The following is a 25056-nucleotide window of genomic DNA, read 5'->3' as shown; positions in this document are numbered from 1 at the left end:
AAATTCAGTGTGTCTGCCCTAACTTTCTGGGAAAACTACATAGCCTGCAGCTCTGCATAAGAGCTGAGCCAAAGTGGCCATGTACAAATACCATTTATCAGTATAACAAGTTGGGGAAGACCAGGCAGAAGGCCCCATACTGGTTACTATACTCAAGATCCCCAGCCTTCAAACCAAAATCCTCCAAGAGAATCAGAGTGCCGCTTTCTATAAAGTGACTTGGAGAAACCTGAGTGCCTGACAGCGTCATGGGAAGCCAAAGTCAAAAAGAGGGCAAGAACAGGTCAGAGCCAAGTTAAGGCAGGTCCTTGTGTGAAGCAAAGATTATGTATAAAGAGGAAAGAACTGAGAAAGAAAGATAGACTTGTTTCTAGAGCTTCATCAATTGCTGATGCCTTCTCACTATTTCTAATATATGGATGTCCAAATGACAGATTCACCTTTTTTCTGAGGTAACTTGAAGGACTGTGTTTAAAAGTCAAACTGGCACAACATTTAAACAAGCTTACAGAAAAAGCTCCCATAAGCTTAAATTATCAGTACTGATGTTACTCTAAATTCTCTCCCAAATTTTATCAACATATAGAAATACATTTTTACATAGTTGTAACCTATGTAAGATGTATACATATCTTATTCTTTGTCCTTTTTTTAACTGAATGCTATTTTGGGGTTTGGGGGGGGTTTAAACTTTTTTATTGTTGTTCAAGTACAGTTTCCTGCCTTTTCTCCCCATCCCTCCCCACCACCCCAGCCCTTTCCACCTCCCTCCCCTGTTTCCACCCTCCTTTGTTATTGTCCTTGTGTCCTTTTTTTTTTTTCATTAACGGAATTTAAAACTTTTTTTAAAGATTTTATTTATTTATTTTTAGAGAGGGAAGGGAGGGAGAAAGAGAGAGAGAGAGAAACATCAATGTGCAGTTGCTGGGGGCTGTAGCCTGCAACCCAGGCATGTACCCTGGCTGGGAATCGAACCTGCGACACTTTGGTTTGCAGCCCGCGCTCAGTCCACTGAGCTATGCCAGCCAGGGCCTCCTTGTGTCCTTTATAATTGTTCCTGCAAACCCTTCACCCTTTCCCCCTATAATCTCCTCCCCTCGTCCCTCTGGTCACTGTCAGCCTGTTCTCAATGTCAATGTCTTTGATTATATTTTGCTTGTTTGTTCATTTTGTTGATTAGGTTCCTGTTAAAGACATCATATGGTATTTGTCTTTCACCACCTGGCTTATTTAATTTAGCATAATGCTCTCCAGATCCATCCATGCTGTCACAAAGGGCAGGAGCTCCTTCTTTCTTTCTGCTGCATAGAATTCCATTGTGTAAATGTACCATAGTTTTTTGATCCATTCATTTACTGATGGGCACTTAGGTCGCTTCCAGCATTTGGCTATTATAAATTGTGGTGCTATGACCATTAGGGTGCATAGGTTCGTTTGGATTGGTGTTTCAGGGTTCTTAGGATATAATCCTAGCAATGGAATTGCTGGGTCAAAAGGCAGTTCCATTAACATTATTTTGTATATATATTTCCAAGTAACAACATAACATCATTTTTTCCATCTATGTATCATGTTCGCATGTCCATATGTCTAGTTTGAAATATCTGGATATTTTCTGATTTATTATTATGAATAAATACTGCTATAAAATGTTTGGGCAAATTTATTTTTAAGAGCTTTCACTGGGGCCCTGGCTGAAGTGGCTCAATAGGTTGAATGCCAGCCTGTGAACTGAAAAGTCACTGGTTCAATTAGAGCATGCGAGAGGCAGCCAATTAATGCTTCTCTTGCACATCAATGTTTCTCTCCCTCTCTTTCTTTCTCCCTTCCTCTCTCTCTAAATAAATAAGTAAAATCTTTTTTAAAATTTTTTTTCTACTGGGATTTATTCTCAATGTGGGGATAACCAGGTTAAAAGATACAAACAATATTTTTATTCTCATTATTTCATGCCAAATTGTTTTTCATAAATATGTACATCTTATTGAAAATTCGAAGAACCCAAAATATGTAAAAGTTTTGTATCTGAAAGGAATAGGGGCATGTATAAATCTATCTTAAAAATAATAAAAGATACACATAATATATAACAAGATGGTCACTATTTATAACATGGAAAACACAAAACCCAAAATATTCAGGCCACTGGAAAATGTCTAACTAAATTATATCTTTAGATGTAGTATGTATGTGAACTTTTTATTGCCATAAAACTGTTTTCAAAAATATTGAATGACATAAATGTTTATGATATAAAAGTAAGTGAAAATGCATTACCAAAATTGATATACAATATAATTTGAGTTGTGTAAAGAGAAAAAATTATCTGCAAATATGTACATACAAAAAGAATGTCAAAGAGGGCAGGAGAGACATCACATCAGGTCAGCTGGCTGTGCCAGGTTTCCTGCTGGTTCAGTAGTGATGATAAGACTTTCGGCTCAGTTGTACACTTGACCACAACTGGCCATTGTGCATGTTGGGAATGGAGACACCATTGGGCCAGGTTGTGTCATGTGGAGCCCCAAGCAGACAGTGGCACAGGAGTTCCTCAGCACTGTGTCTATGAGGACATAACTATGAAGTGTGGCTGAGTGAGGTCTAAAGAAGTTACCAATTGAGTTCTCCCAAAAATGGCAGAGCAGTAAATGGAAGCTACACTAACCTCCTCCCCAGACCAAACTGAAATTACAACTAAATTGTGGAGAAATCATCCTGAATAACCAATTGAACATTAGCTGGAGAAGAAGCCTTATAACCACGGACAGCAAGAAGAAACCACTTTCCCACAATGAGACTGAAAGGGAGTGCAGAAGAGGTTGAGAGGGCTGTCTGTGCTCCAACCAATAGCAGCTGAAGTGCTGAAAGGATATTCCAGTGGCCAGGGGGTTTCCCATGAGAAATGTGGGGTCTAAACCCCAAACTGGGCTCCCCAATGTACAGCACAAGAACCAGGAAAGGAACCCATATAACATATAGCTGTGAAAAGCATCTGGGTTTCTGTCCACCAGCGAGACACAGAGATGCAGAGAGTCTCTTAAAGGGCAAATGGACAAAATTCTGTTTGTGGCCACTTACCCTGGGCTCTGGCAGAGGGAGGGAAAAGTGAACTAGAGACACTTGAGAAGAGTGTAGGGCTGGTGGCTCTAGGGAGAAAACTGAAGGAATAGCTGCCAAGATCCCTGTGTTGAGTCATTCCCATACTGCAGAAGCCATATTTATCAAGCAGAGCACTCCTCTCCAAATGGCATCAGCCTGAGAGGAAGCAATAGCCTCACCCACAGAAATTATTCTGTCCCACCCTGTGGTACTGAAGCACTGCTGCTGAGGAGTATAGCTGGAAAACATTTGCTGATTAACCCTACCGACAGCCTGAGGGTAGAGGCAGATTCCCCCAAACCTGGTGATGATAAAAGCCAGCCTTCATACACAGCCTGGTTCTTTCTGCACAAACCCAGTACAAGCAGAGGGAGCCACAATTTGTGAATCACTGACAGCTCCAAACAGCTTTCTCAGGGTCAGTCCCAAGCAGTGTTTGGCTTAGGTCTGCATGAGAGTCATGCAGATCTACCTATTACATAGAAACAAACACAAAGAAGCAGCCAAAATGATAAAACAAAGAACAGGCCCCAAATGAAAGAACAAGAGAATTCTTCAGAACTAGATGAAATGGAAACAAGCAAATTATCAGATAGGGAGTTTAGAGTAATTATTGTAAGAATACTCAACAGCATGAAAAAAGACATAGAAACCATACAAAAGGACCAGTCTGAAATAAAGAAAGCAAAATCTGAAATAAATAATTCACTGGAAGGAATAGATGAAGTAGAGGAACAAATCAGTGACTTGGAAGATAAGGTAGAAAAAAACACCCAAGCAGAACAGCAAAAAGAAAAAAGAATTTTTAGGAGTTCTAGCCAAGATGGAGGCATAAGTAGGAACACTTCACTTCCTTGCACAAAAGAAGGATACCAAGCAATTTAAAAAGAAAAAAACAATCAGAGCTACCAGAAAATCAAACTGTATGGAAGTCAGACAACCAAGGAGTTAAAGAAGAAACATTTATCCAGACTGATATGAGGGGCAGAGACAGGAAGCTGAGGTGGAGAGGACAAGAGACAAGAAGGTGGTTGGCAACCTAGTGTGGGTGAGGCAGCAGCTGGCAGATGAGATTTCCAACATTTGCATGTGGATAACCTGGGAGGAATGACTGGAGAGAGAGACGAACCATGCAACCCAGCTTCCTCTGGGGGGAAATAAATCCTCAAAACCTCTGGCTATAAAAATCTGTGGGGGTTGCGGCAGCAGGAGAATCACCAAGCCTCACAGGAGAGTCTGTTAGAAAGGCCCAAGGGATCCTAGAATATATAAAAGCTCACCCACCTGGGAATCAGCACCGGGAAGGGCACAGTCTGTTTGTGGGAAGGGAGGGAAGTAACAGAAAGTGAAGCAAGAGCCGAGGAACTAGAAAGTGGCACTGTTCCCTCTCTTACCCTCCCCCACATACAGAACAACATGGTGAAGTGGGTTACCCTGCCCTGGTGAATATCTAAGGCTGAACCCCTTACAACATAACAGGTGCACTGAGACAAAGAAATATGGATCAAATGAAAGAACAGATGAAAACTTCAGAAAAACAACTAAGCGACAAGCAGATAGATAACTTATCTGATGCAGAGTTCAAAACACTAGTAATCAAGATGCTCACAGAAATGATTGAGTATAGTCACAAAATGAATGAAGAAATGTATGCCATACAAAGTGAAATAAAGCAAAATACACAGGGAACCAACAGTGAAGGGAAAGAAACCATGACTCATATCAACAATTTGGAACAGAAAGAAGAGACAAACATTCAACTGAAACAGAATAAAGAATCAAGAATCCAGTAAAAATGAGGAGAGGCTTAGGAAGCTCCAGGACAACTTTAAATGTGCCAACATCCAAATCATAGGGGTGCCAGAAGGAGAAGAGGAAGAGCAAGAAATGGAAAACGTATTTGAAAAAATAATGAAGGAAAACTTCCTCAATCTGGTAAAGGAACGACACATGAAAGTCCAGGATGTCCAGAGTCCCAAAGAAGTTAGATCCAAGAAGAAACACACCAAGACACATCATAATGACATTACCCAAGATTAAAGATAAGGAGAGAATCTTAAAAGCAGCAAGGGAGAAGGAGACAGTTACCTACAATGGAGTTCCCATAAGACTATCAGCTTATTCCTCGAAAGAAATCTTGCAGGCAAGAAGAGACTGGAAAGAATTATTCAAAGTCATGAAAGGCAAGAACCTACAACCAAGATTACTCTAACCAGCAAGTCTATCATTTAGAATGGAAGGGAAGATAAAGTGCTTCCCAGATAAGGTCAAGTTAAAAGAGTTCGTCATCACCAACACTTATTATATGAACTGTTAAAGGAACTTATCCAAGAAAAAGAAGAAAATCAAAAGTAAGAACTGTAAAATGACAACAAACTCACAACTATCAACAACTGAACCTAAAAAAAATAAAAACAAACTAAGCAAACAACTAGAACAGTAACAGAATCACAGAAATGAAGATCACATGGAGGCTTATCAGTGGGGAGGAGGAGGAGGGAGAATTGGATAAAAGGTACAGGGAATGAGAAGCGTAATTGGTAGACACGAGATAGACAGGGGGAGGTTAAAAATAGCATATGAAATGTAGAAGCCAAAGAATTTATGTGTGTGACCCATGGACATGAACTAAGGGAGCGTAATGTGGGTGGGAGGGAGGGTGCAAGGCTGAGGGTAATAACGGGGGAAGGAAATGGGACAACAATAACAGCATAATCAATAAAATATATTTTTAAAAGAAACAAGATTGGCAAACATTTAGCAAGATTCATCAAGAAAAAAAAGGACTCAAGTAATCAGAAATGAAAGAGGAGAAATAACAGCTTACACCAAAGAAATACAAACTATTGTGAGAAAATATTATGAGCAATTATATGCCAACAAACTAGACAACATGGATAAAATGGATGCTTTCCTAGGCACATACAATCTTCCAAAATTAAATCAGAAAGAATCTGAGAATCTGAATAGACAGATTATACCTAATGAAATTGAAGCAGTAATCAAAAAACTTCCAACAAACAAAAGCCCCAGACCATATGGCTTCATGGGCCAGTGCATTTTTTCCCTAGATGCAGCTGGATTGGCTGCTAATGGTTCACAGCTTCACTCTTCTCCAAAGAAATGCCTTTGGCCAATAGGGGTCATCTCACCTAAAAAAAAAAAACCTGGGGCACCCCACAATCAATGACTGGCTGATACAGCAATGCAAAGATCCAGTTCCTTCCTTTCAAGTGGGACAAATGTGCATTGCCATCCATACTCCAGAGTTTCTCCATGGGGTCAGGCTCAAACCACATCTCTGTTTAGCTTGGTCCTCTGCTCTGTCCTACTTCCCTAAATTTTTTACAGGTTTCTTCTTAGAGCACTCCCTTGCTAAAGAATTACTGCCTCATGATTCTAAAGAACACAAATTAAGACAGTGATGATATGTGTCCATTGTGTTTCCTTTTCTTTATAAAATGCTAACTAATGTCTTTTGCCCATTTTCTTAATGGATTGTTATCTTATTGAATTAAGAGTTCTTCATATATTTTGGATACTAAATCTTTGTCAGTTTTATGTATAGCAGATAGCTTTCACTAATCTGTAGCTTATTTTCATTTGCTTTTAAGCTATCATTTGATTAACATAAGTTCTTAATTTTAATGCAGACAACTTTATCAATTTTTTTGCAGTTGTAACTTCTTATCTTGTTTAAAAAACCCTTTCACACTCTTAGTCTGAAATATATTCTCTCATTTTTTCTGTGCAATGTTTTTAATTCTTCCTTTTTACATTCCCAATTTCATTTCTTTGGAATTGAATTCTATGGATGGTGTGGAGTAAAGATCAATTTTTTTCCTATATATTCACTAATACAATGATAATCATTTATTTAAGAATCTCTTTGAAATAGATACCCAGTCAAGATGATGACATGGGAGGGTCCTGAGTTCCCCACCTGCCATGGATGCACCATGGATACAGCTACATGTGGAGAAATCCAGAAACTACCTGAGTGAGTCCAATACATGAATAAGAAAATACATCAAAATAGGTAGGAAAGATTGAGACACACTCTTGCCATAAACCCCACCCCCAGGACAGTGCCATACAATCAACAGGGGATCCTCAACTCCTGCCTTCTCCCTGAGCAGTGAAGAGTTTGGATCTCACACATAGCACCCAAACTTTAAAGAATGCCACCAAAGGGATAACCTTCAAAACACCTAGCTCTAAAAGTCAACAGGACTTGTGTCCATGAGATCCGCAAACAAGCAATTTTTATGGGTTTATTTATTTATTTTTAAAGAGAGGAGAAGGGTGGGAGAAAGAGAGGGAGAGAAATATCAGTGTGTGAACAATACATCAATGGGTTGCTTCTTACATGCTTCCAAGTGGGGACATTATCCACAACTCAGGCATGTGCCCTGACTGGGAATTGAATCAGCAACTTTTTGGTTCACAGGCCGGTATTCAGTCCCCTGAGCCACACCAGCCAGGGTGAAGCAATTCTTTTTAAAATAATTTTATTTGTTTGTTTGTTTGTTTGTTTATTTGTTTTTAGGCAGAGGGGCAGGGAGGGGGAAGAGAGGGAGAGAAACACATTGATCAGTTGCCTCTCCCACAACCCAGGTATGTGCCCTGACGGGGAATTGAACCAGTGACCTTTAGCTTTGCAGGATGATGCCCAATGGCTTCTTGCCCTGAGCCACAATGGTCAGGGCAAGAAGCCATTGTTAATACATGTAAAGCACTCACATGGCTTATCACAGAGGCAGCAGGCAAAATCATCCATCTCCTAGTCTTTCACTAAAAGACAGAATACTTTGTCTGCATACGTTAAAAGCTGCTGCCTGTGAATCAGACTTCTCATTTAACAGGCACTAGGGACTGATTGCAATCTTGCCCAGAGACTGGGGAAGCCAGAAGACATTTCTCCCTACTCCTTTCAACCTACCCCAAGTCACCAATATCTCCTTGAAAGGAGATAGTACACATGTCTACCCCATATTTTATGGCTGCTGCCTGAGGGAAAGGTCCCCAAATCATCTGTTTCTGATAGCCAAAGGAGCTTTTATTCATATGTCCCACAGGACTATAGCAAACAAAGAAGTAATTCTTAACTGGCTATCCACTCAGGGCTCAACACAGAGGGAATGGGCAAAATCATTCATCTACCAGTCTTTCCTGAAAAAGGCATATCTGCATACATAAAAGCTGCTGCTTGAGGGCCAGGCTTCTAATTTAGCAGGCATCTAGGTCCTAGTGCAATCTTCTCTAGACACTGGGGAATCCAGTGGACACCTCTCATGCATTCTCCCTCCAACTAACTCCAATAAGACCAAGTCACCAGTATCTCCCTAGAAAGAGCTGGTACACACATCTGGTTCCCCACCTTTTGTGGCAGCCACCCACAGGATGGGTTACTGAATCACCTGGCTTGCATTCGAGAGTCTTTTGTCATTTTGTGTTGATGCATTAGTTTATTTTGATTATTAATATAAATAAACATGTCTATATTATATCTTACATTTTTATTTCTTTGCAATTTGCTTTTACTTCTCTTTTTTCCTTTAATACTTTTCCAGGATTGATTGAGTCTATTCAGTTGATTTTCTTATTTCACTTTATCAGACATAGAATTTATGTACTTTATATCTTATTCTTTTAGTAGTTGCTCTTGAATTTTTAAGCATTATTATTTAACTAGCAAAATGTAATGATAAATAGTATCTTAATCTTCCCCTTGAACACTTTCATGTTGATTACCCCTTTTCTGACTTTCATGTTGTTATCCACATTTAATAATATTATAATTATTGTTTTATGACACAATATTTGTTTGGATTTACATATATATGATTTTATTTGTTCATCATTTCTTCTTGCATCTTATACTGTCCTCATGGGATAATTTTCCTAACTCTTTTTTTTCTTTTTTAATTTTCCTAATTCATGAAGAACATCATTTATAACTTCTTTTAGTAATTAATTTAGAATTACCGTGGAGTTGAACTTTCTTAGGCTTTGTTTACTTGAAACTGTCTTTTATTTTACTCTCAATTTTGAAATGCCTTCTTCTGCTAACACCTAAATTGACAATTATTTTCCTTGAACATTTTGAAGGTACTGTTCCACTGCTTTTCTTTTGCACTGTTGCTGTTGGAAGTCACTGCCATTCTAATTGTATTTTATTTTAACCTAGTTGTAGTATGTTATGCTTCTTGGGTTTATGAATTTATATTTTTCATCAGGTCTGGAAATTGACATTCATTATCCCTTCAGTTTTCCCCTTTCTCCCTTTTTTCTATTCTTTTGTTCTGGGACTCAGATTAGAGACCACTTTCTCATTTTATTCTTTATTTCTTTTTACTGTTTTCCATATCCGTGGCTTTCTAAACCACATTCACTAGTTTTCTCTTAAGTTTTTTTCTAATATACTGTTTAATTTGTCATTAAGTTTTTTATTTCAACAATTACATTTTTCATTTCTAAGATTTAATTTTTTTCAATTCATCTGGTCATCCTGATGCTTTCTTGTTGTGTGCTCAGATTTATTGTTTTGCCCTTTATTTCCTTAAACATTTCTTACCCAACAGTTCTATGCTCAATATTTGATTATTTTCCTCCTTGGTGTTACCCTCTTTTCCTCTAGCCACTCAAGCCTCCTTTACTCTTCCCCCATAGCTGAGTGGACCCCCTTTCTTCTTGCCTCCCCTCAAGAACTATGTAAATATTGGACTTTACAGATTAATGTTGTTTCCAACAACCAGATCTTTGGCTGGAGATTTAAAGGATGTATTTGAGGATATAAGAATTAGGGAAAGAACTTGGTCAAAACAGCCATCTGTTGTATTTTTGTTTTTAACTTTGGATGTGGTGTGAGGGAGAGTTGTTTGGCATTATTTTTATAACAAGCTTGTGTATTTATCAAAGAGGGGGCACAAAAAAAGATCACATTTTCAGAACTGGCCTTAAAAGTAATTGTTAAGAAGTCATTTAATAAAAGTGTATCTGTATCTAAAACAATTTTGATTATTTTAATATCTGTATTCTTGAAGGGTACAAAAACATTGTTTCTTGTTTCTTCTGATTTTCAGTTATTGTGAATTTCCTTACCACAGGTTTCATAATCTTTGATTGTGAACTCATCGTTTCAATTTAATCAGTGGGAGTTTCATTGGCAAACTTTGGGGAAAGTTTTCTCCAGAGTTTGTTTCCAAAGCCAAAGGTTTTCTTCAGCCTGAAGGTTTTAGCTCAGTGCAGGAGTCCCTGGATCATTTTCCTTCTCATTGTCCCAAGGTTCAATAACCCAGTAGCAATGCCTCTACTGCCATATATATACCCTCAGGGAAAATCTGCCTCTCACTGCAGCACATTTCTCTGGTCCCAGTTCCCTGTCACTCCAGCTCCAGTTTATGGTACATTGGGAGTGTTTCCTGAAGACATTCCCTTCCTTTGGTTATACAAGCAATGTCTAAAAAAGTGTGTTTTGTGGAGAATATAATTGTTCTGAGGCAGCAGGTTTCTTTGAAGCTCTTATTTAGCCATAATGCCAGAAGTAGAAATCCAAGTGATTAATCTTTTTAAATAATCCCATTGAGTTTGAATCAACAAATTCTGTTCATCTAACAATGAACAGTATACATTATTGAATGTATACTACGTGCCAAGCAATTTTCTAGTTGCTGGAGATATAAAAATAAAACTATTTATAAGTAAACTACTTTATTAGCATCCCTCACTCAAAAAGCATTCTTTTTTTATTTACTTTCATATATTTTAAATTTGTTAATCTGTTTGAAAACTATCAATAACAGTGAATATTATATCTAAAGTCAAACTGTCGTCTTTGTTAAGCTGATTATCTCTCCAGTTCTCCAGTTCTTGTTCATGCTACTCCTATTTTTTCCTTTACAGAGAATAAACATTTCAAGAGAGCTCTGACTCCTTCCTCTCCTTCCCTCTATACATCACAGTAATCCCTGAAAACTTTCCACTAATGCTTCTCTACTAACATCTCTTCCATCTGGCCCCTCTTTTCCATTCCCATAAACTCTTACTGCCACAACCGGGATTCTTGAAATTCCATTCTCTCTCCTCTCCCTGATGTTTTCTAGTAAACACTCAATATTTTTGCCATGCCAGTTTCCTTAGGTACAGCCCCAATCATGTCACTCATATTCCCAAAAATCTTGGTGGGTTCCCATTACCTACCTTAGCTTAGTATTCTCAAATTATAATAATATATGATATCTCTGTAAAGGGAAAAAACCTTAAATTATTTTATAAACATTTTACTTATAGAAAATGTGAAAGTATAACTCTGTGTTTTAGATTCTTATATAACCATAAACTAAAATAACTTTACAAATTAAATAAAAAACAAGACTATCAAACCAATTAAAGTTAAATTAACATAAATTTAATGTGACATTTAAAATATTTTTTACTGTTGTTCTATTATAGTTGTCCCAATTTCCCCCCATTGCTTTCCCCTGCCCCACCTACCCCTCGCTCCCACAGTCAACCCCTACCCTGTTGTCCATGTCCATGTGTCATCCATACATGTTCCTTGACTACACCCTTCCCCTTCTTTAATGTGACAGATAATAGTAGACTCAAACTAAGTTATCATCTTACACATAAGTATGCCACTGAATGTTATTGCACAGATTTGTTTGTTTGCTGTTGTTGCATTGTCTTTTGGCACATCTATATTTCAAAGCACCTGTGATGACTAAATCCTCCAACTTCTCAATTCAAAACTCTGGGACATCTTCAATATACACTGAGATGTCATTTGGCTTCAACTAAGGCAGAAACATCAGGATAATTTACTTTCTCCAACTGCATCTGATTGCCAAGGGAATGCTAATAGTACAACCCAGTGGTACTATTTGATGCTATCTAAACACTGAAGCCAAGACAAATTGAAATCCTCTGGCTATTCTCAGTTTAAAGGCAAACTTTCAGGTCTTCCAAAATGCATTGAATTTTTTTAGATTATCTGTATAAAAACACGAAACATTTTCAGTTCTTATAGACCTAATTTGGCTTCATCACTTTTGAACAAAAGCTTTAAATGACATGGTATGGCTTTCCATATTCTCTCTTTCTATGCTGCCAGTCAGGAATGTTCAAGATAGATGCTATAACAATAATTTGTGTTCTAGAGTGAAGCAGAGCTGCAGCTGTCCCATCATGTAGATGTAATGGAAATAATAAATAATCCTTTGTTGTAAAAATAGTCTAAAATAAAATTCATAAATCTTGTAAAATTTCTGTAGATCTCATTTTAAGAAATATGGGGGTGGAGATGGGGGTGGGGCCTAGCTGGCGTGGCTCAGTTGGTTGAGCATCCTCCCGCAAATTGAAAGATCACCAGTCTGATTCCCCACGAGGGCATATGCCTGGGTTGCAGGTCGGCCCCTGGTCGGTGCGCATGTGAGAGGCAACCCATCAATGTTGTTCTCAAATATCACTATTTCTCTCTCTCTTTCTCCTTCCCTTCCCTTCTCTGAAAATAAGTAAATAAAATCTTTTTTAAATAGATAGATAGATAGATAGATAGATAGATAGATAGATAGATAGATAGATATGGTGGGGGGAAGCATTCGTACTAGCATGTTTTAAAGACCTTACATAATCTGCCCCAATTAACATTTCCCAAGTACCAAATACTCCCTTTTCACTCCCCAAAGCAAGTCCTGTATGTTCTTACCATTATGCTTTTGCTCATGGAATTATTTCTGCCTAGGTTCCTTTTCTCCCTCCTCACCTTTGCTCCCTATACACTGAAAGAATTCTTCCTCAATTATTCTAGTGGATAACTATTGCACTTTATACCTCTTAAATGACACATATTAAACCTTTCCTTCTAATTTCACTTTTTCTCTATATATCTTATATTCCTTCCCAGATTCTCTGAGAATGGCAATGAGTCTTTTACATTCTTTTCTCCTTGCCAGTGCTTAATACAATGTGTTGTGTATACTAAGAGCTCAATAAAGTGTTGTTGAATAAATGAGTATTTAATCTTTATTAATAGAAGTTTAACAGCAACAACATTAAGATAGGTGGAGATGACAAATCCAGATCATGCAACTTTCCTTGTAATGCAGTTGCAAAACTGTTGTCCTACAAGGACTGATTGTGTTTTTGAACAGTTGCAAAACATTAGCTATGGAAAATGCTATAAAGGCAGAACCAATTTTTTTATTGTTCAAGTACAGTTGCCTCCATTTTCCTGCCACCACCTTCCCCTACCCCAGCCACCCTCACCTCTCACCCTCAGTCCTACCCACCTTTCGCTTTGTCCATGTGTCCTTTATACATGTTTCTTGATGACCCTTTCCCCCGTTAACCTCTTTCCCCCTCCCCTCTGGTTACTGTCAGTTTGTTCTTTGTTTCAATGTCTGGTTATATTTTGCTTGCTTATTTGTTTTGTAATTAACAAAACAAGGTTCCACTTATAGGTGAGATTATATGGTATTTGTGTTTCACCACCTGGATTACTTCACTTAGCATAATGCTCTCCAGTTTCATCCATGTTGTCCCAAAGGGTAGGTGTTCTCTCTTTCTGCTGTGTAGTATTCCATTGCGTAAATATACCACAGTTTTTTGATCCGCTCATTTGCTGATGGGCACTTAGGTTGCTTCCAACACTTAGCAATTGTAAATTGTGCTGCTATGAACATTGGGGTGCATAGGTTCTTTTGAATTGGTGTTTCAGGATTCTTAGGGTATAATTCCAGCAGTGGAATTGCCAGGTCAAAAAGCAGTTCTTCCCTGGCTGGTGTGACTCAGTGGATTCAGTGCCAGCCTGCAAACCAAAAGGGTCACTGGTTTGATTCCTAGTCAGGGCACATGCCTGGATTGTGGGCCAGGTCCCCAGTAGGGGGCATGCTAGAGGCAACCACACATTGATGTTTCTCTCCCTCCTTTACCCTCTGTCAAAAAATAAATAAATAAAATCTTTAAAAAGTTATTTTAAAAAAGGCAATTCCATTTTTCAGTTTTTTGAGGAAATTCCATACTGCTTTCCACAGTGGCTGCACCCATCTGTATTACCACCAACAATCTGGTACTTAGTTAAAATTCTATACAACATGAAGCAAGAAAGGGATTATTATAAAAGCTCGTTCTTATGAATTAATTAGTTAGCCTTCTCTACCTGTAGAACAAAATTAATTTAGAAATAAATATTGCTGGAAAAGCTTTTCAAAATGTAAACATTTTTAAATATTTGTTATTAAATTTTAGAAGGAGATTCAAAATAATGCAAAACAGCCTACTTGCACATCAAGATAATATTACATCAGTCACCTTTGGAAGCGGGGAGTGGTGCACATAAGCTGGGGAAAACAAGACCAGAGGATGGAAGAGGCATTAGGGTACAGACCCTTCAACTCTTTGCCCTCCCAGTCTTGCTTCAAAGCCTTTGACTGCTCTACAGTCAATGTCCCTCTAGACCCTGACTTCTAGTTGTCTTCACCTTGGTTAAAGGCCAACCTGTCCTTCAATGCCCTGCCCCCATTTACTGTTAGCTACACAAGAGCTGAAACAGGAACCAGAATAGAGTTCAGTCTTGCACTACATTTTCTAAAACACCTCACTGAAGCTAGCTGACACTCTGCTGCCTAGTGTACACCCCCATAGTCACAGTAGGAGACTAATGTGTTAACCATTTTAGAGTCTCTGTAGATTGACAATTGGGGAAAGGGGAGCCCAAATGTTCATATTCTTGAGAAGGTCTACGGTATAAACTGGGGACAGACAGAAGGATACACAGTAGTTATAGGCAAAGAATGGTCATGTACAAAGGTAGAGGGTATTGTTATACAATTTTTATTTTATTTTTCAATCACAGTTTACATTCAACACTATTTTGTATTAGTTTCACAAGTACAGCATAATGGTTGGACAATCATATACTTTACAAAGTACTCCCCCCCCCCCAATATTTTCAGAATCTACCCGGCACCATACCTAGTTATTACAATATTAAGGACTACATTGCCTATGCTGTACTTTATATCCCCATGACTATTTTGTAAGTACCAATTAGTTCTTAATCCCTTCACCTTTTTCTCCCAGTCCCCCAACACTTCTCCCCTCTGGAAACCATCAGTCTGTTCTCCATATCTATGAATCTATCTCTGTTTTCTTTATTTACTTTGTTTTTTAGATTCTACGCATAAGCAAAATCATGTGGTATTCGCCTTTCTCTGTCTGACTAATTTCACTTAGCATAATGCCTGCTAGATCCATTCATGCTGTCATAAATGGTAAGATTTCATTCTTTTTTATGGTCAAGTGATACTCTATTGTATATGTACCACCACCTTTATCCACTTGTCTATTGATGGACACTGGGGTTGCCTCCATAGCTTGGTTATTGTAAATAATGCTGCAATGAACATAGGTGTGCATATATTTTTTCTGAATTATTGTTTTGGGTTTCTCCAGGTATATACCTAGAAGTGGTATCACTGGGTCATAACGTAGTTTCAGTTTTTATTTACTTTCTTTTTTAAATTATTTTATTGTTGTTCAATTACAGTTGTCTGTATTTTCAGTTTTAATTTTTAAGGAACCTCCATACTGTTTTCCACTGTGGCTCCACCAATCTGCATTTCCACCAATAATACACAAAGGTTTCCTTTTCTCTATATCCTTGTCAACACTTGTTGTTTGCTGATTTATTGATAGCCATTTTGACAGTATGAGGTTATATCTCATTGTGGTTTTAATTTGCATTTCTCTGATGATGAGTGATGTTAAGCTTCTTTTCATATGTCTATGGCCCATCTATCTGTTCTCTTTGGAGAAGTATCTATTCAGGTCTTCTGCCCACTTTTTAATTGGATTTTTCTTTGGTGTTGAGTTGAATTAGTGCTTTATAAACTTTGGATACTAACCCCTTATCAGCTGTATCATTGGAGAACACCTTCCCCAATTCAGTGGGTTGTCTTTTCATTTTGTCAATGGTTTCCTTTGCTGTACAAAAAATTTTTAGTTTGATGCAGTCCCATTTGTTTATTTTTTTCTTTTGTTTTCCTTGTCCAAGGTGATGTGCCAGAAAAAATATTGCTAAGAGGAATGTCAAAGATTTTACTGCCTCTGTTTCCTTGTCAGAGTTTTATGGTTTTGAGGCTTACATATGAGAGTATCATTATACTTAGGAAGCCACTGAGGAGCAATGAAAGACAAGGCTTAGGAGTATCATGATGAGATTTTTGTTTTGTAAAGGTCATTCTGGAATAGAAAGAGGCCAGGTAGGTGCCAGTGGGACCAATTATGAGGGATTGCAGTCATATGGATGAGAAGTGAGGAAGGGAAAATCGGGATATCAGCAATGAGGACAAAGAGAAGTGAACAGATTTGAGAAATTTATGAAGATACAATTGAAGAATCAATCATGGTGTTGAGGGGGTTGTCACGTTTAAACCAGGCAGGTGAACCAGGATCAGTGTGTTTAAGGCACTGGATTCTGAGCATGACATGGGAATAATTTTCCTGTTATTCAAATGTGATATCATGTAAAACTGAATTTACTCCCCAGCGCTAAGAATGGATCCAGGACATTTGTTACCCAATACAAGTCCCAAACACTCTAACAGCTCCACTGCCAAATCACCTCAACTTCTGCCTCTTGAGTCTCCTCCAATCTATGTGTCTGATGCAAAAACCTCACCTATATTTCTGACCCATTGATTGCCCTGTCCCTTTCTCTACCTCAACTTGGGGAACTGAAGGTGCTGATTTGCTTAAGTCAAATAAGGCCAACCTTGGAACTTGGAATGGGGTCATCATCTCCCAACACACTTGGGCTGTAACAGGGATAGGTACAGTTAGAGGAAGGGGGAAAGGGTAAAGTATCTCATGAATATTCTCCTTCCTGCCTATTAAAATTCCACCCATTCCTTAGCTTAAAACTCAAATGCTATACCTTTAAAGAAGTCTTCCCAAATTCTACTACCATACCCCTTAAACTGGAAGTGATTCTCCCTTTTTTGTTTTAAAAATATTTTCTAACTTATATTTGGATACTTATATTCTATATTTTATAATAGTCATTGGACTGCATGCTTTCTTTCTCCTACTAAATTATAAATCCCTTGAAGTTGAGAACTGTGTCTTCCTAATCTTTCATTTATTTATTCAATAAATATTTGAATGATTAAATGAAGAACAGAATGAATCTCTCTTAATCCCCCAGTGCTTTATATATAACATTATCATTCCTCAATAAATCTTCCCAGAGCTATGAAAAGACTACTTTTGATAGTCATGAATGTTACCTCATTTTTCTGGGCTAAGAACAAAACTACAAATAGCAAGAGAGAGAGAGAGAGAAATGGAAATAGTATAGAAAAGAGCTTGGAAGAAGGGGCTTAGACTCAACTGATATTCTCCTTTTTCACACTACTTTTTCCAATTTCTTAAAATAATTTCTTTAACTACTGATAAAAACCCAAAGGCCTCAGGATTTTTATAGCCTAATATATGATAAACAGATTTTCTTTACCTTGTAAAATCTTTTATATAAATGTATCAAATATATTCACCTATTTTCTTTCCCATAAATATAAATGAAAGTAAAATGATTTTAAAACAATGGTCTGTAATAGTTTGCCAATATGTGGCACATGGTAGAGCATGGTCATAATGGAATTTTTAAGTAATTAAAATTATTTCATAACTAATTAACAACAGCTTAAAACCCCATAAAACATTCTAACCTAAGCATTTTCTATTCATACTGTATATGCCAAAAATTAAGAAGAACAGTACCAAAAGAAGAGAGGGAAAGCCATTTCCAATTATACCCCCATTTTTTACTTATTTAGAGCAATAGCTTAACTTAGATTACTTCTTTTGATTAATAGCATTTAATATATAAAAATGACTATACACATGCATTATGAATGCATAAGAAAGTTTTTTCTACTAAAAACTATTTGGAAGATAGTTCCAAAGTGGAACTATCCTGACTTTTATATTTACCTAAATAAAGACCAATACTAGTTAGAAAAAATCTGTCTGAAAAGTCAAAGAATTGCTAAGCACATACTTAACTACTATTAAGCATGCTTTCAGAACAGACCCACCCATACACATGTCTTGCAGTCCAGATGGAATGATGAAATTTTCCAGTCCCTCCTGGCATTTATTTAAATGTTTGGCCATCCAGATACAAAATTCATCCAACAAATGAGAATGACTATTCCAAAAAAGAAGTGATTGAAGCCATATTTTCACTTATAGAAGTAACAACTACATTCTTTATGCTTTGAATCATACTGTGCTAATGCTCTTTCTTTTCTAGAATTTGAAGGCCTTCAGACATTTAACAAACATTGATAGGGCTTCTATCCTGCATAAGCCACTATGCTAAATGCTGCAAGTATAGAGAGGTGAATAAGAAATGCCCTTCCTTTCAAGGGTAAAGTGTCTTGGAATATAATTATAAATAACTACAGTGCTATGGAAGGGAATTGCACATGACAAAAAGATTATTGAAGTAAGGCTAATGCTATGATGGTTAACAGAATGAGTGCTGCCATTTGTAGCTAAGAAACTTAAGGAAGAATTTCTAGTGAAATTAGTATTTCACATAGAATGTGAAGGTTGGTTAGAATTTCAAGAAGCAGAGTATGAGGAACAAATAAACAAAGGAAATATTCACTGTAAATGTGAGATGCAATATTTTTTACAATATGTAGCTGACACTATTAACATCCAACCTATATGCCCTTGGAATTAACTCTCCTCTATACACTACCCTCAGACACAGAGGTATGGGAGTTGGTTGATAAATTTCTCAGCTTCCTCACTTCTCAGATAGGAACCCTCTCCTAGAGGTTCTCAGCAAATATGATCCACAATTACCCACATGAACACACTCTGTATTGCCTATTTTCTCTTCCCTGTCTCACATTCCTATGTTCCTAGTAGTGCTTCCTGACATTACCTCTCAAATAAAATTCTCTACTCACACTTACCCATAAAATATGCCTTTTCAGGAATCCAAAATAAAACACAATGGCTCAGCCAAGTGGGAAATGTTATTGATGACTGACAGAATGATCTATTTTTTTACAAGTCGTTAAAATGGAGCAATATTTTCCCAAATGGCAATCATTAGGCTATCTGTGAGCACAGATTTCTCCCCCTTGGATATTTACAATACTCTCATATTCTCATGCCATTAGACTGAGAATGGCATTAAAAACTCCAGCAGCAAAACAGAAACTTATTTAACATTGTTTAAGAGTTAAACAACCCTATATGACACCCTTATTGAACCTTCTGGTTAAAGTCAGTCTGGAAACAGATGGAATTGATACTGACATATTCCTAAAATTTATGAAATCTTATTTACTCTACTTTCATGGGGACCTAAAGCATGTTTGCAGTCATTTTAATATTCAGAGTTTTAAGCCAAATTTTTATTTTACTAAAGTATATTTTAGCTCATTTGATAATGATGACAGACTGATTTTTAAATGCCTTAACTTAAGCAATGTTTAACACTGTTAAAACTCTCAGTTCACATGGTTTTCTATGTAGAAATGACCTTGACCTAGTTTCCTGTGGACACCACCCACATTCGAAGGTGGAAGAAGATTAAAAGCGATGCCTGCAAGATGTCAACAGAAATATGCATCCCTGCTGCCAAGTGCCTAAAAACACTCATATCTCTCTTAAACAGGAGCATCCACAAGGTCCAGTGGGCAGGTTGAAACTGAAGACAGTGGGGAAGATCTGGTGAGACACCTTAGAGTCCTGAGGAAGAAGCTGGAAGGGACTTTTCCTCCCTCCAGAACTAACTAGAGTCCAGATAATTCCTGTGGCAAAAACTCTAGAGATGAAAACCAGAGTTTCTCAGTTCCTAGAGATAATTTTGCTTCCTAAAAAAATCTCAGGCCTTATCTCACCTCAAAGGAAAGGTAGTACAAGCCATACGGAATGGTCCAAGGAGAATTCATGGAGCAGCTGAATATGGAGGTGAGTCGTCCATGCTAGAGAGGCTGTGAAAATCTGGCATTTCAATATGAAAAGAGAGTGACCAGTGCTTTATCTTGGTGCCCCTCTAGAGAGAATACCACATGCGAGAAAGGAACTACCATACTGAAAAAGAATTTCTAAAGGACACAGATAGCAATATGGAGGAAAGAAGGAACACCTAGTGATGGTCAACCACAGTTCAAAACGACTCTCTGGGGCCAAGAAACATGATTTTTTCACTTTTTAAAAACCAATGGATGAAATGAAAAAGATGGTCATGCTTGAGAGCCATATTCATGGTCTGAAAGGTCAAGAAAGAATATTGTAAAACAGAAAGCAATGGCCTTCAACATTCATCCATAAAGGAGCAAATAAATTATCTTGAATAACCTTCCTGCCAAGGATTACTGTAAAAGCTGCTGCAAATGCATAAAATATCTATTGCAGTCATTGAACAACAACAAGGTAGGCAAGATTCCAAGGGGCAAAATTTCAGAGAGTTAGGAGGTACATTGAGGTGAACCCCTCTTTTGCCTTTGATTTTTCCTTTAGTATATTTGATAGTTCACTGAACTTGGAATAGAGGTCTACAGAAAACAGTGGTCATGTCTTGTGAAAAACTCTCAGGGTTACAGAGAAAAAAAATTCAGTGTGGTGCTGCCAAGGAGAACAGAACTCAAATAAGAGAAAGGAAGTAAGCCAATAAAATTCTGGAATCAATCTCACCTTGAGATGTTTACTGATTCTTAAGTTATGTGCATACTCAAGATGAGAGTCCCAGAAAAGCAAAAAGAAAAAAAAATATATTGGGGATGTAGAGCTAATAAAAGACACCAGAATTTTGATGGTGCTAGGGAGTCAAAGAATAAAGTTCATGCTCAACAAAGTGGGGTAACCCTTTTAAACATACAAAACTTTAGACTGAGACTCCAGAGAGGAAAATCCCTAATTGTGATACTCTACCAGTAAGCACAAACTAGAAATAGACTGACCATGACAACACTTGCCATTGACTGGATCAAGGTGATCTTCCATTGCTGTGTCTGCCTGCCAGGAGTAAGTTAACATCAGCTAAGTTGGGTTTTTGAAAAAGTAAACAGTCAAAAAGATCCTTAGACTAATAAAAAAAAAAGGAAGACGACCCTAATAAATAGTCAGGAATTTTAAAAAGGAAGTATTTCAATGAATGTCTCAGAAATAAAGATAATCAAAAGAAACTATTATGAACAATTATATACCAACAAATTGGATAACCCAGAAGAAATGCATAAATTCCTAGAAACATGCAACCTACCAAATCTGACTCCAGAAGAAATAGAAAACCTTAATAGACCAATACCAAGGAGATAGAATCAGTAATCAAAAACTTCTGATCAAAGAAAAGCCTAGGACCAGATGAGTTCAAAGTGAATTCTACTACAAATTTAAAGAATTAATATCAATTCTTCTTAAACTCATTTTATGTGGTCAGCTTAACACCAGAGGAAGACACTACAAAAAAGAAAGTTATAGGCCAATATACTTGATAAACATAAATGTAAAAATCTGCAATAAAATATTAATAAACTGGATTTAACACCACATTAAAAGAATCATATACTATAAGAAGAGTGGAATTTATCTCTGAGATGCAAGGATGATTCAACATACATGAAGTAACCAATGTGATATGCCACATTAACAAAATGAAAAAAAAAACCCCACATGATCATTTGATGAAATTTAACATTGATGAGTAAAATTCTCAACAAATTGGTATAGAAGATAGTTACTTCATTACCATAAAGCTCATCTGTGAAAATCCCACACCTAACATCACAATCAATGGATTAAAACTAAAAACTTTTCAACTAAGGGCTGGTACAAGGCCAAGATGCCCACTATTATGACTTCTATTCATCATAGTCCTGGAAGTCCTACCCAGAGCAATTAAGCAAGAAAAAGAAATAAAAGGCATCCAAACAGGAAAAAAAGTAAAATTGTCTCTATTTGAATGTGTCATGATGTCATATATACAAAATCTTAAATATTCCACAAAAATATTGTTAGAACTAATAAAAATCAGTAAAGTTATAGAATATAAATCAATATACAAAATTCAGTTGTGTTCCTATATACCAACAATAAACTGTCATAAACAATTTCATTCACAATAGCAATAAAAATAATAAATACTTAGGTATAAACTTAGACAAAAATGTGAAAGACTTGTACACTGAATATGGTGAGAATTGATGAAAGACATTTAAAAAGGCACAGATAACTGTAAAGGCATTCTGTGTTCATGAATTGGAAGAATTAATATGTTAAAATTTCCATACTACCCAAACTGATATACAGATTTAATGCAATCCTTAAAAATATCAATTGTGGACTTCTGGCCAAGATGGAAGCATAGGTAGATACATTTTGCTTCCTTGCACAACCAAAAAATGGACAACAAATTTAAAAACAAAAAATAACCAGAGCTGCCAGAAAATCTAACTGTATGGAAGTCTGACAACCAAGCAATTAGAGAAGAAACATTCATTCAGACTGGTAAGAGGGGGGCAGACCCAGGCAGCCGGGGTGGAGAAGATTCATGGCAAGGCAGTGGCTGGAGGACAAGCGCGGGTGAGGTGGTGGCTGGTGAACCCAGTGGTCTCACATTTGCATGTGTAAAAACTGGGAGGGACAATTGGAGAGTGAAGACCACACAGCCCAGGGTTCTAGAGTGGGGAAATAAAGGCTCAAAAACTTTGACTGAAAAAAACCTGTGGGGGTTCAGGAGGCAGGAAAAACTCCCAGCCTTACAGGAGAGTTCATTGGAGAGACCCACAGAGTCCTAGAATGTACACAAAACCACCGAACCAGGAATCAGCACCAGAAGGGCCCAATTTGCTTGTGGATAGTGGAGGAGGTGACTGAATTCCAGCTGAGAGCTGAGCAAGAGGCATTATCCCCTCTCTGACCCATCCCCCACATACGGTACCACAACACAGCAACATGGATTGCCCTGCCCTGGCAAATACCTAAGGCTCCACCCCTTACAATATAACAGGTGCACCCAGACAAAGAAATATGGCCCAAATGAAAGAATAGATCAAAGCTCCAGAAAAAAAAAATTACAACTAAGCGATGAAGAGATAGCCAACCTATTGGATGCACAGCTCAAAACACTGGTAATCAGGATGCTCACAGAAATGGTTGAATATGGTCAAAAAATAGAGGAAAAACTGAAAGCTATGAAAAGTGAAATAAAGGGAACCAACAGTGAAGAGAAGGAAACTGGGAATCAACTTAATGATTTGGAGCAGAAAGAAGAAATAAACGTTCAACCAGAACAGAATGAAGAAACAAAGATTTAAAAAAATGACAAGAGGCTCAAGAACCTCCGGGACAACTTTAAACGTTCCAACACCTGGATCAGAGGGGTGCCAAAGGAGAAGAGGAAGGGGAAGAAATTGAAAACTTATTTGAAAAAATAATGAAGGAGATATTCCCCATTCTGGCAAAGGAAATAGACTTCCAGGAAATCCAGGAAGCTCACAGAGTGTCAAAGAAGTTGGGCCCAGGTAGGAACACACCAAGGCACATCATAATTACATTACCCAAGATTAAAGAGAAGGAGAGAATCTTCAAAGCAGCAAGAGAAAAGGAGACAGTTACCTACAAAGGAGTTCCCATAAGGCTGTCAGCTCATTTTTCAAAAGAAACTTTGCAGGCAAGAAGGGGCTGGAAAGAAGTATTTGAAGACATGAAAGGCAAGGACCTACATCCAAGATTACTCTATCCAGCAAAGCTATCATTTAGAATGCAAGGACAGATAAAGTGCTTCCCAGACAAGGTCAAGTTAAAGGAGTTCATCATCATGAAGCCCTTATCATATGAAATGTTAAAGGGACTTATCCAAGAAAAAGAAGATAAAAAAATATGAACAGTAAAATGACAACTCAGTTATTAACAACCAAACCTAAAACACAAACAAAAGAAAACTAAGCAAACAACTACAACAGGAACAGAATCACAGAAATGGAGATCACGTGGAGGGTTATCAGCAGGGAGGGGGAGCAGGGAGAATGGGGGAAAAGGTATGGGGAAAATGTACAGAGAATAAGAAGTATAAACTCCAGGTACATAATAGACAGAGGGAGGTTAGTAATAGTATAGGAAATAGAGAAACCGAAGAACTTACATGTATGATAGATGGACATGAACTAAGGTGGGGGAATGATAGTGGGAGGGAGGTCAGGGTGAAGGGTGGAAAAATGGGACAACTGTAATAGCATAATCAATAAAATAAATTTTAAAAATCTCAATTATATTTTTTACAGAAATGGAGAAAAAATCCTAAAGTTAATATGGAACCACAAAAGACCACTAATCAAAGTAATAATCAAATACCAATAATCAAAACCTTCTTGAGAAAGAACAAGGCTAGAGGCATTTTGCCTCCTGATTTTAGAATATATTACAAAGTTACAGTAATCAAAACAGTATGGTACTGGCATAAAAAAGGACATATAGACCAATTGGGGAAAATACCTTGAAAATAAATCAATTTATCTATTGTGAAATGATTTTCAACAAGTGTGCTACGAATGCACAATGGAGAAAACATAATGTTTTCAATAAATGGTGTTGGGAAAACTGGATGTCCACATGAAGAACAAATACACTTATCTCACACCATATACAAAAATGGACTCAAAATGGTTTAAATACTTAAGCATAAGAAATGAAACTGTAAAATATTAGGAAGAACCTTGGGAGAATGCTTCTTAACACTGGTCTTGGCTATGACTTTTTGGATATAACAGCAAAAATACAGGTAACAAAAGCAAAAATAGACAAGTAGGATTGCATCAAACTAAAAAGCTAAATAGAGCAAAGAAAACAATCATTGGATTTGAAAGGCAGTGTACATTTTTTCCTCCTTTCCAATTTGGATGTCTTTTATTTTGTTTTCTTCTCTGA

This window comes from Phyllostomus hastatus, unplaced genomic scaffold, assembly GCF_019186645.2.
Source record: "Phyllostomus hastatus isolate PE091 unplaced genomic scaffold, TTU_PhHast_1.1 phas_scaffold_200, whole genome shotgun sequence".
Taxonomy (NCBI): domain Eukaryota; kingdom Metazoa; phylum Chordata; class Mammalia; order Chiroptera; family Phyllostomidae; genus Phyllostomus; species Phyllostomus hastatus.
The sequence above is the reverse complement of the archived record's forward strand: the minus strand, read 5'-3'. Positions refer to the sequence as shown.